Genomic DNA, 12,230 nt, shown 5'->3' with positions numbered 1-12,230 from the left:
CAGTGCTAGCACCCTGAGCATGTGACCATGTTTGTTAGCTTTTTCATTGTGCTGTCAATTCACTCCAAATTCTGGAACAAGCAATTTCTATCTTCAAAACTTCTCAGAGACATCTAGGCCAGAGTACTCTTTGTTTCAAGGATGCTTTTCACCCTTTTTGGATTTTTTATGGGATTACTTTCCTATTGATGTTGAAATTTAATAGTGCTCTTGTTCCTTTAAGATCACTCTGGAAAGGTCAAGACCTGTTCTGGATTTTAGTTTCTGCAATTTTTTATATGATTTTGATCATATTTCTAGGCATTCATTGTTTCTGCCAAAATACTTTATTCACTCATGGTTATCACAACATCATTTTATTATAAAAATTACACCCATCCATTTTTGTCTTTGAATTCAAAGATATTACCTACATATAATTTCTATAATGTCATTTTCTTAGTGTATCTTGATCTAGCATCAAGAGCCCATAGACAGCTGCATTGGCTTTCTCATTGTAAGATTATTAGCCCTCTGAAAAATGTCTAAGTTGTCTTGGAATCCTTCATGTACACAGTATTTCTGAATGGTTTATCACCAAAGTATTTGTTCATGCTATGAGAATCACACATTTTTAAACTATTTTGTGGTTTTAGGGAACTCCGAATTTATCACTAGTACTGAGATTTTTGGTAGCATCAGTCAACACAAGAGAATACCGCAGATAGTATCCTGGTAACTGCCCTGATGTTTACTTGATTTAACTTTTTTAGCTTTTTGTAATTATCTAATTGTAACGGAACATTGTGTAGCAAATTGCTTTTATTGGCTCTTACTCTACCATTGCTCCTGCACTAATTACAGTAATTAGCATATAATTGTAACACATGTATTCTTTTTTTTATTGGCGCCTTTTGCTTAATTAACCACGAATGCAGACCAGGGGCCCCAGCCCCAGCCCCAGCTGGGCTGACAGCAGCCAGGCACACAGAGGGAGTGGAGTGGCCAGGGGCTGTCTGTTCCCATTGTAGACAATGTTATTAAAAGTAAACTTTAGGGCCGGCGCCATGGCTCACTAGGCTAATCCTCCGCCTAGCGGTGCTGGCACACCGGGTTCTAGTCCAGGTCGGGGCGCCGGATTCTGTCCCGGTTGCCCCTCTTCCAGGCCAGCCCTCTGCTGTGGCCAGGGAGTGCAGTGGAGGATGGCCCAGGTGCTTGGGCCCTGCACCCCATGGGAGACCAGGAAAAACACCTGGCTCCTGGCTCCTGCCATCGGATCAGCGCGGTGCGCCGGCCGCAGCGTGCCGGCCGCGGCGGCCATTGGAGGGTGAACCAACGGCAAAAGGAAGACCTTTCTCTCTGTCTCTCTCTCTCACTGTCCACTCTGCCTGTCAAAAAAATAATAAATAAATAAAATTAAAAAAAAAAGTAAACTTTAGAATAACACCTTTTCATTCATCTTGGGAGGGAGGAGTGGAAGGGGTATTATTTCGATAGGTCCATTTCTTAAAAAAAGGAAAAAAACAGGGAACCACAGGACACACGGATGTGATGTGCATATACACACATTTGGAAAGACTGTATGTACAGCTGACTTAGGTCTCAGGGATGGAGAGGGGCATGCAGACAACTGCTGGAGACATGCGCCCACCGCCGGATCCTGCTGCCCCTCTCCAGTGAGACCACACCCACCCATCCAGCACCAACAAAGCCTCATTTCTCTCTGACCCTAAAACTCTTGCCACCAAGGAGACAGAAGCCCCCACCTCCACCCTGGAGCTGGTGCCCCAGGCGGGCTGGGCTGGGCTCTCTGCCATCCATGCCTCCCAGGGAGCTCAGGGTACATCACCCCTTTTGTAGGGGTCCCCCACCCATGCCAGACTCTGGCCCACCGGCCTGCTGAGGGCACAGAAGCAGTCAACACTCCTGCAGCTAAGAGGAGGGGCAGATGGGACCCACAGGTTCCCAGTGCCCGCTGCCCCTGGCAGGTGTCCAGCATGGGCTGCCCTGCCTCAGCCTGCAGCAGGCACAGTCACAGTCCCCCTGGCAGCAGGGGTCTTGGTCTCTTGCTTCAAAGGGGTCCAGAGAAGAAAACTCCAGCCGAGGATGGAGGCTGCCCCCCTGCTTGTCTGTCCAGCTTAGAAAAACTTCTCCAGAGAAGAAACCTGGGAGGAGACAGGCTCAGAGACAAGACTCGCTTTTGTCTTATTTTGTTTTGTTTTGTTTGCAAGGTGTGTGTGGTTGTCTCGTGTGTTTCTGTGTCTGCTGTGTCAGGCAGGAGTTCTTGTCAGAGGCACTTCCAGAAGCCTTGTGGACACAGTTCCCCAGGGTGGGGTCTACAAGGCCCAGGTGAGCATGAGGAGGGGGAGCGTGGTCAAGGCATCTGATGGCCTGGCTCGGCTGAAGCCTGAGTTGGGTTTAATCACCTTGCTGCTTCCTGGGATGATGTCTGTCATCAGCTCCGTGAAGCACAGGCTCAACTCTGGAGCTGTAGACCTTCAGCCCCTGCTCCTGGACAGAAGGGCAGGTGGTCATGGCACTCGTGCCCAGGCCAGTGCTGTCACCCAGGTCATCCGGCAGAGAAGGCATCTTCTCCACCCGAGGGCCTACGTGGCCAGGAAAGGGGGCCCTTTGGGGACATGCTCACATCTGTGCCATTGCTGAAGGCCTGGATGGCGTTCCAGAGGTGCAGGTTCTCAGTGAAGTCCCTCAGGAACCTCTCACAGTCCTCCTCTGTGTTCCCCCGCTGCGGCAGCTGCACCACACCAGTGGGGCTGGAGTCCATGTAGTGGGGTGTCATGTCTTAGCCAACCATGCCCGCGTAGGAGCCCAGACATACTTGTTAACTGTCCCCTGGGCAGCAGGTGAGTGTCCGGTAGCAGGCTCGACAGTTGGTGTGGAAGTTGGCCAGCCTGGACTGGCACAGGTGGTCGGTGCGGCTCAGGGCACGCAGGTCCAGGCAGGTAGGCGCTCCTTGTCCTCGTAGGAGCAGCTGGGCAGCATGGTCTGGTGGCGGCGCTCGCGCACGCCTGGTCTCGGCAGGAGCAGAGGAGCATGTGGTAGGTGTACTTGCTGGGCATGCAGTTGAAGAACAGGCACAGGGCCTTGTGGCACTGGCAACAGCTGCAGAGCTCCGTGTACGAGCTCCTGGGTTGAGGATGGAGATGTAGGAGGAGCGCAGCTTCTTGCAGTTGCCGTTCAGGTTGCTGGCCTGGTTGCTCTTGGCACTGACCGCCGGGTCTGCCCCTGTCCCTGAGAAGAGGAGGCAAGCCTGAAGACGTCTGAGAGGTGGGAGGTGACTGGCTGGCAGGGAGAGGCCTCCTAAAACTCCTCCCCCTCGGTCAGCCCCGGGTGGAGGCTCAGGTAGATCTGCAGGCACTGCAGCTCCTTCATGCCCCACTTGCAGCGGCCGTCTCACAGTGGGCTCTCCTGCAGCGCCTCCGGGGCCGCCTGGCACTCCTTGTGGGCCAGCCCGGGGTTGCGGTCGCGGCCCGCCAGGCACTGCCACAGTGTGCGGTAGCTGGAGCTGCAGTCGGATTCCGCTCCGCACAGCTCAGTCGCCTGGACACAGTCACCAGGGCACCAGCGGTGGAGCTCGGGCCCTGCAGGGAGGAAGGGCTGGCCGAAGAGCGGAGGGTCTTGGCTAAGAAGAGGCAGAAGGCATTTGCCAAGATCACGTTAAATAAATCCCACAGGTTTTTTGTTTTTTGGGTTTTTTTTTTTTTTTTTTTTTTTTTTTGGCTTTCTCCCTGGTGCCTGGGCAGGAAACTCACTGGCTCCCCCCCACCAGTCCTGCTGGGGCGCAAACCCACCCACCCGAGCCTCTGCACCCTCCTCCTCCTCCCGGTCCCCACCCCGCCCCGTGGCAGCAGCTGCCTTTATTTTGTTCTATTTTGTTTTAATTTACTGTTATCACTTGTGTGAATCATCAGTATCCTAGGGACAGCCAATTACAACAATATGATATCATCAACAAAATGACAATTTCTATTTTGTTAACAATTTTAAGTACCCAGTTTTTAAAATCTTGTCCAGTATATTCATTTTCACATTCCAGGTGGTATATTTTTAAATCTTACTTTAGTTCTGATAACCCACAAATTATCATATTGTTATATCATATTGCAGCCACCTGGGGAGTGAATCACTAGATGGAAGGTGTCTCTCTCTCTCTCTGCCTCTGCTTCTCTGTACCTCTGCCTTTCAAATAAATTAATAATTCTTAAAAAATTAAAGATCAAGACTTCTTAAAATCATCAGCTAACATGTTTTTTAAAAGATATATGTATTTATTTGAAAGGTAGATTTACAGAGAGAGGGAGAGAGGGAGAGAGGGAAAGAGGGAGAAAGGGAGAGGGAGAGAGATCTTCCATCTGCAGATATTGACTCCCCAGATATCTGCAACTGCCAGGATTAACCCAGGCTGAAGCCACAGCCAGGAGCTCCCTCCAGGTCTCCTACATGGATGGCAAGGCCCAGGCACTTAGGTCATCTTCTGCTGTTTCCCCAGGCCATTAGCAGGGAACTGGATCAGAACTCAAGCAGCTGGGACTTGAACTGGCACCTATATAGGATGCCAGCATCATAGGCAGTGGCATTGCCTACTCTGTCATGATAACCTTATTACTAACAATATGTTAAGAAAACCTTGTTGCTTCTATAGAGGGGACTAAGTTTTAGTTTTATGTCAGTGTACTTCTGATACTAAAGCTTAAGTTTTGAAAGACATAAATCATTTTTATTTAACTTCTGTCAACAAATCTCTCAAAAGATTTAGTTTTTTTTTACAAACTCTTAATATATTTTAATTTGTAGGATAATTATGATTGTTAGTCAAAATATATCTCTTTTATTCTATAGCTTTACATATCAAAAACACATTTTTATGTTTAATTTTTAAAAATATTTTTAAAATTACCTACCTAATTTTCTATTTTATATTTTTACATTTAATTTGAAACATTCCCTTAAAAAATATCTAAGAGTTGGGGCCAGTGCTGTGGCGCTGTGGCACTGTGGGTTAATGCCCTGGCCATATGGGTGCCAGTTCAAGACCCTGCTGCTTCACTTCCAATCCAGCTCTCTGCTTTGGCATGAGAAAGCAGTGGAGGCTGGCCTATGTCCTTGGGCCCCTGCACCCATGTGGAGACCAGGAATAAGCTTCTGGCTCCTGGCTTAGGATTGGCACAGTTCTGGCTGTTGTGGCCATTTGGGGAGTGAATCATTGGATGGAAGACCTCACTCTCTCTCTGTCTCTTCTCTCTCTGTGTAACTCTGACTTTAAAATAAATAAATAAATCTTTAAAAAAAAAAAACAAGAGCAAAAGTTTTTAATAAAAGTACATATAGCTGTTTCATTCTATTTTATATATTTTTCTTTTTCCTTTTAAATTTTTTTTGTTTTTTAAATTTATTTTTGATTTTACTTTTTTCCTTTTCCTGCTTGTTCTTACATATAGAAATTTTGGCCGGCGCCGCAGCTCACTAGGCTAATCCTCCACCTTGCGGCGCCAGCACACTGGGTTCTAGTCCTGGTCAGGGCACCGGATTCTGTCCTGGTTGCCCCTCTTCCAGGCCAGCTCTCTGCTGTGGCCAGGGAGTACAGTGGAGGATGGCCCAAGCCCTTGGGCCCTGCACCCCATGGGAGACCAGGATAAGTACCTGGCTCCTGCCATCGGATCAGCACGGTGCACTGGCCGCAGCACACCGGCCGCGGCAGCCATTGGAGGGTGAACCAACAGCAAAAGGAAGACCTTTCTCTCTGTCTCTCTCTCTCACTGTCCACTCTGCCTGTCAAAAAATAAATTAAAAAAATTAAAAAATAGAAATTTTGCTCTTAGTTATTTTGAAGTAGTCTTGAATTGTCATATATGAATACTTTTCATAAATTTTTAAAATTTATATAAAAGGAACAAATTTCATGTATCTCTTATGTACAGTTTTTTTAAAAATAATGATATTTCCAAATTATCCTTGTAACCTCTTTTGCTCCTACCCTCCCTCTTCTTTCTTTCTTTGTCTTTGAGTTTCTGCAATGACATACTTCCAATTTACTTTATAATCAAAAGCTGACCCTTCCACTAAATAAAGAATTCAACAAGTAGTAACTAGAAAAAGCACTGTTCCTCAGGTGTATACATAAGGAATATAAACAATCATCAAATCCAAAAATGTAAATTTCATTAATATATGTTACATTTTTATGCTGTATATTTACAAAAATCTAGGAAATCATATAACATTTGGCGTATTTCACTAAGCCTAATAGTCTCAATTTGAATCCATTTTTGTTGTGAAAGGATTTCATTCCTTTTTATGGCTCAGTAGTGTTTCATCACGTATGTATGCTACAATTTCTTTATCTAGTCCTAAGTTGATGGATATTTTGGTTGATTTCATATTTTAGCTATTATGAATTGAGCTGCTATAAAAATGGGGCTACAGATAACTCCTTCACATGCTGTATACTAATAATTTATACAAGCATACTTTTAACAGACCCAAAAATACTGTTATTATAGATTTAAGAAGCCAAGCCACTAAATTGATATCAAAATATTTATCATATTTACATTCACCTAGTTCACATTTAACAATTATATTTAGTTATGAAAACTGAAACAGCAGGCAAGCATAGTCTAGTTAAACTGTAATCCCTGAAACACAGAATGCTATTTTATTTTGACACGATGTTAGGTTACATTTATACTTTTAGGATCTTAAACATTTAACTGACATAAATAAGATCCTGATTGGCAGGAAAACACAGGCACAAATACATGTTAATAAACAAAGACATATTTATTTTATTGGAGCTATTTATCAAAAAGTTATAGAAGTCCCTTGAACTAAAAAGTATATAGCATAAGTTAATAGTTCTAGATTGAGTGCTTAATACCCATAAGCCAATTAAAATATAACTCTTAAGTGACTTTTAATAAGTAGACACGAAATACAACATGTGTACAATTTTACACATATATCACAGGAAAAATATCAAGCAGTTTTCTAACAGGTATAAAAAAAACCTTTTCCTTTCTTTCCTTAATAACATTGACCAATTAGTATTTTTTCTTGCTTTTAGTTCCTTTAATTAAACAGTTTTTGTGGATAACATAAGAAGTAGTTTTAACTATCACAACATCTCAGCTGGAACATGCAGAAGAAAAAATATAATTTGAACATTTATGTCTCAAAACAACTCTAATCCCAGCAAATGTGTGTTGAACATTTTCTCACACAATGAAAGCTACCTGAATTTCAGAGGCATTAATTGATACCCCAATAAAGAGATGCTTTCTAAGGCATTACTCTTACGAGTCTTCTTCCTCACTGGCAGCTGCACCAGGGGCTTCCGTGGGAAGCTCCAACTGGCTTTAGGGGAACAAGGGAGTCATGGACCTCATTCTTTGGAATCTAATACATACATAAGGCCATGCAGTATTTCCAATTTTGTTCTCATAGATGAATAATTATAGGCTGCCCAAATCAGCTGGGATAGGGCTCAGAAGGCTTTTGGATGGAATTTGAGTTTCCATATTTTACCAAAGATTAATTCTCAATGTACTCACCCAAGGCAAATCCTCCTTGCTGAGGGACTGGCACTAGAATCTTAGATTCTTGTCTCACACCAACCGGAACTGGAACAAATGACCAGCATGAGGTCCAACTTGCAGGAAGCCTAAATAAATGGCAGAGAAATAGGGTTCCCAGTGTCCAACGAGTTCAACTTACCCAGTCTTGGATCCCTGGGACTTTGTCCCAACAAAATACTCAGAGGCAACCACTGTCACAGTGAAGACAGAAGGGAAGGCATCCACAGAAACGGACTCCGCAGCTTCGGGGATAGCCCTGAAATCCCAGCCATGACGTCAGCTCACCGAGAGCCGCCTGCAGGACACAAGCAGTGCTCAGCTTCTCCACTCACATGTGAGGCCCAGACCCCCACGCTGGCTGCCACCCGTTACCAGTCAAAACACTGCCCGGCTGCTCACCCCTGAGCAGCCAGTTCACCAGCGATGAGAGCTGTCGCAGGGAGACGCAGCATTCTCCGAGGAAAAGCAGACCCCTGGGATCCCAAACAGGCCCTGTCCAAGAATCCTGGCTCCTTCGAGAAACCTGTTTCCCTTCTCTGACTCTCATCTCTGGTGTGCGGCCTGTCTGGAGGCCAGCAGCCTGGACCTACTCTTGACCCCTATAAACACTGTGGCATTTGGATACGAGATGCAGACGTGTCAACCATCCACGTAACTGCCAAGCCAACTGTCCACTCTACTGCTAGCTTTTAGGCACAGGGTTCCCCCAGCCTCGAGCTGAAATCATTCCCTCAGTCAGGGCGAGTGTGGACACCTGAGAAGTCCGCGTGAGCTGACCCCAAATCCACACCCTGGTGTGGACCCCAAGGTGGACACAGCAGCAGCTGCGCCCGCCGCCCCCAGCCCAGCCCAGCTCTCCGGCCTTGCACCGAGGAGCAGACCCCGGCCGCGGGAAGCCAAGGAGCATCTGGGGTCGGCCTTGGGGCGCCATCTTCTCACTCCAGCGCCGCAGAGCCGATGACGGCACCAGGCTCCGGGGAGCAGCTGCCGGTCTAGGACTGAGGGTGCCCTCTCTGCGGTCTGCAGCGACGCCCAGTGTCAGGCGACGTCTCGCTGGGCCCACGAGAGCCCTGGCGGCAAAGGGCGGGTCAGCTCGGGCCGCAGCCAATCCCTGAGAAGAGAAAAACTCGGGCACTGTGACGCGTGGCGGAGCAGGGGCAGTGCGCCAGCCCTCGAGGAGTGTGTGAGCGCACATGCGCAGAGTGGAGCCGCGGCCCCAGTTGTGCGCATGCGCCTCATACTCTGCGTGGGCACGGTGGGGCTAGGACTGGCACCTCGGGCATCTTGGACCCAGTGCACTGTCTCCCGGTCGCTCCCGGCGCCTTGTCGGCCAAGCAGGTGTATGTGCGTCAATATCTTTGCTCTCTGGCCTGCGTGCCCGCCGACAGGAAGAACAGAAGCATTCCGACATGAACACAGGAAAACAGTTCAGGTGTTCAGATTGTAGCAAGCAGGTTTCCGTGAGACTCGAGTAGTTTTCCATTGTAGCTGAAGTTTGTCCGATTCTAGGCTTTGACGTCTTATTTTTTTTTTTTTTTTTTTTAGTTTGTTGTCTTTCCCACGTTGACTAGTTATGCCTGCTACATGACATGCATGGGTAATAAGAATTTCCTTATTCAATAAGGACTTTTAGTATTATCAAAAGTGCTGAGGTGTACACAAATTTATAATTAGCTATTTTTGATTTGCAAAGAACTTAAATTTAATCATATTTATTAAAATTTTACATTTTACTTAAATTTTATATTTTAGACAGGAATAAATATAAAGAGCTGTCCAGATTGAGAAACAGGAGAGAATGAGTGAATAGAAAGATTGTGGGAAAACATATCCTGTTGATTTCTGGGGTGGTGCTGAGGTGCGTTGGGTTAAATCTCCACCTGTGATGCTGGTGTGGATACAGGTTCGAGTCCTCTCGGCTCCATGTCTGATCCAGCTCCCTGTAATGTACCTGAGAAAGCAGCAGAATTTGGCCCATGTGATTGGGCTCCTGTCACCCACAAAGGAGACCTGGATGGAGTTCCTGGCTCCTGGCTTCAGCTGGGCTCAGCCCTGGTTTTTGTGCCCATTTGGGTAATGAACCACAGGACTGGAAGATCTCTCTCAGTCTCCCTTCTCTGTTATCTTTCCTTGTAAGTAAATAAATAATGTCGTTACAGAAAAATGACATCTGATTGGTGTTTTCATTTGTACTCTAGCTCCTGCCACAATTTTATCCTTAGGGTTACTACAGGGTTCAATGTAAATGGTCCACTCATGACCTTGACTGACTTGCCAATCTCTCCCCCAGGGAGATTTCTCTTCCCTTGATTTGAGTCATCCACAGTCATTCCCTGGGCCCTGTGATCCGGAGCTCTCACACTTCTGAGACCACTTAATTGAAATCTGTTATGTGTACTGAGTACTTGTCATCTGAATTGGCTTCCCTGATGGTCCACTCTGTTCTAAGACCTTGTCAGGATCTTCACTGTGGATCTTCTTATCCCCTCTACCTGTATCACTTCTCTAGCTCTGCATTTCCTTTTTATCCATTTTATATTCCTTGGCATCTTTTACAAATTTCTGTCTACCTAGGATTTTGGTTCTTTCGTCATTCCTATCTTCCCATTCTAGAACCAAAATGTCTCCCTAATGTTCCTGGAGAGCATGTGTGAGCATATAACCTGAAAGAGAAGTAGAAGCAGCCAAATGAAAGCTTTGCAGGTCTCTGGCTTGATTTAACAATAACACATGATGAAAAAGTTCTGTAGATTATTGTTAAATATCAGTGTAAGTACCCACATATTCAGTAGATATGAGGTAAGAAGGTATGTCAGAAAGTTTTTGGAAAAATAAAATCTAAATGTTTACTTTGGTACAAAAATTTTAAATCCGTGACTATGAATGGTCTTCAAAAACTTCAAGGGAAGCCGGCATCGCAGCTCACTAGGCCAATCCTACGCCTTGCGGTGCCAGAACACCGGGTTCTAGTCCTGGTCAGGGTGCTGGATTCTGTCCCGGTTGCCCCTCTTCCAGGCCAGCTCTCTGCTGTGGCCAGGGAGTACAGTGGAGGATGGCCCAAGCCCTTGGGCCCTGCACCCCATGGGAGACCAGGAGAAGTACCTGGCTCCTGCCATCAGATCAGTGCGGTGCGCCGGCCACAGTGTGCTGGCCGCAGCGGCCATTGGAGGGTGAACCAATGGCAAAGGAAGACCTTTCTCTCTGTCTCTCTCTCTCAATGTCCACTCTGCCTGTCAAAAAATAAAAAAAATAAATAAAAAAAGTTCAAGGAAAGTGTGTATTAGGAGGGGACTGGCACTGTGGTGCAGTGGGTTAAGGCCCCTGCCTGAAGTGCTGACATCGCATATGGGCACTGTTTCAAGACCCAGCTGCTCCACTTCTGATCCAACTCTCTACTATGACCTGGGAAAGCAGTAGAAGTTGGCCCAAGTGCTTGGGCCCCTGAACTCGCATGGGATACCCAGAAGAAGCTCCTGGCCCCTGACTTTTGATTGGCTCAGCTGCAGTCATTGCAGCCATTTGGGGAGTGAACCAGCAGATGGAAGAACTCTCTCTCTGACTCTGCCTTTCTCCATACTCTGTCCTTCAAATAAATAAAAATAAATCCTAAAAAAATTTGTATATTAGGAGAAACCATACATGGATTTCAAAATTTTTGGCTGCAAAATTAATGTTTTAATAAACATTTTATTATGTGATGTTAACTCTACACATAATCAACATTTAATGTGTTAAAATCCATTTTTGTTTTTATTTATTTGAAATGTAAAGTCAGATCTAGTCTCTTATTCACTTGATGAATGCCTACAACAGCTAGGGCTCAAGCATGCCAAAGCCAGAAGCCAATACATGGATGGCTAGAACACAAGTACTTGACCTTCATCTCTCTACTGCCTCCCAGGATGTGCATTAGTGAGAAGAATGATTGGAATTGTGGCAGGACTCAATCCCAGGCATCTGATATGGGATGTGGTTTTCCTAAGAGGCGGCTTAGCCTTTACACCATAATACTTGCCCCTTTATTCAATTTATCCATAGACTTTTTGATGTACCCTCTTATGACATATGAGAGTGACCATGATGAAAAATACAATATTGGATTGACTTAAGATGAAATAGAAGCAATTAATCCCTGGAATTTGTTGTCAACTTTTCAGGGTTGTGGGTTGACATTCTTGCCTGAGTGAAAAGCCTAGGCTAGGTAGTTTCTTAGGCGGTTCTCACTCTGTAATTATTTGTGCTTGGACATTGTCACATTAGAATCTGTACCTAGTAAGAGTAAAAGGAATATACAGAATATCTGATTCATGTTTTGCTTGGTCTCTGAAGATATTTTAAAGCAGTTTCATGTTGTACAGGATATTTCTGGTTAGCCTTTTTATTCAAACTACTATGAATTAAGTAAAACATACTTACCAAGAAGGGTTTTTCTTTGAATAAATTGATTCTTTTAAGGTTTTACCCTTTCTCCAGGTTTGAAATTATTAGACTTTCAGCAGAGCACAGGAGGATGAACCTGGAAGTGAATGGGGAGCAGAAAACAGTACACACATCATTTCTATGATGATAAAGCATCCTCAAATGTGTTTGGTGGATTCAGTTGTTGTATTGATGCTGATTAATTATGAGTGCCATTTCAAGTCCCATCTGTGACAC

At 45.4% G+C, this 12,230-nt stretch overlaps 1 pseudogene; it reads right to left on the bottom strand.

Annotated features, from left to right (window-relative positions):
* Positions 1 to 1,793: 1,793 nt before the first annotated feature.
* On the bottom strand, positions 1,794 to 8,121 carry LOC138847938 (GDNF family receptor alpha-2 pseudogene; annotated as a pseudogene).
* Between the last annotated feature and the right edge of the window lie 4,109 nt (positions 8,122 to 12,230).

The sequence above is a fragment of the Oryctolagus cuniculus genome, chromosome 17 (genome assembly GCF_051225735.1).
Source record: "Oryctolagus cuniculus isolate XC-2025 breed Fujian yellow rabbit chromosome 17, ASM5122573v1, whole genome shotgun sequence".
NCBI lineage: Eukaryota > Metazoa > Chordata > Mammalia > Lagomorpha > Leporidae > Oryctolagus > Oryctolagus cuniculus.
The sequence above is the reverse complement of the archived record's forward strand: the minus strand, read 5'-3'. Positions and strand labels throughout refer to the sequence as shown.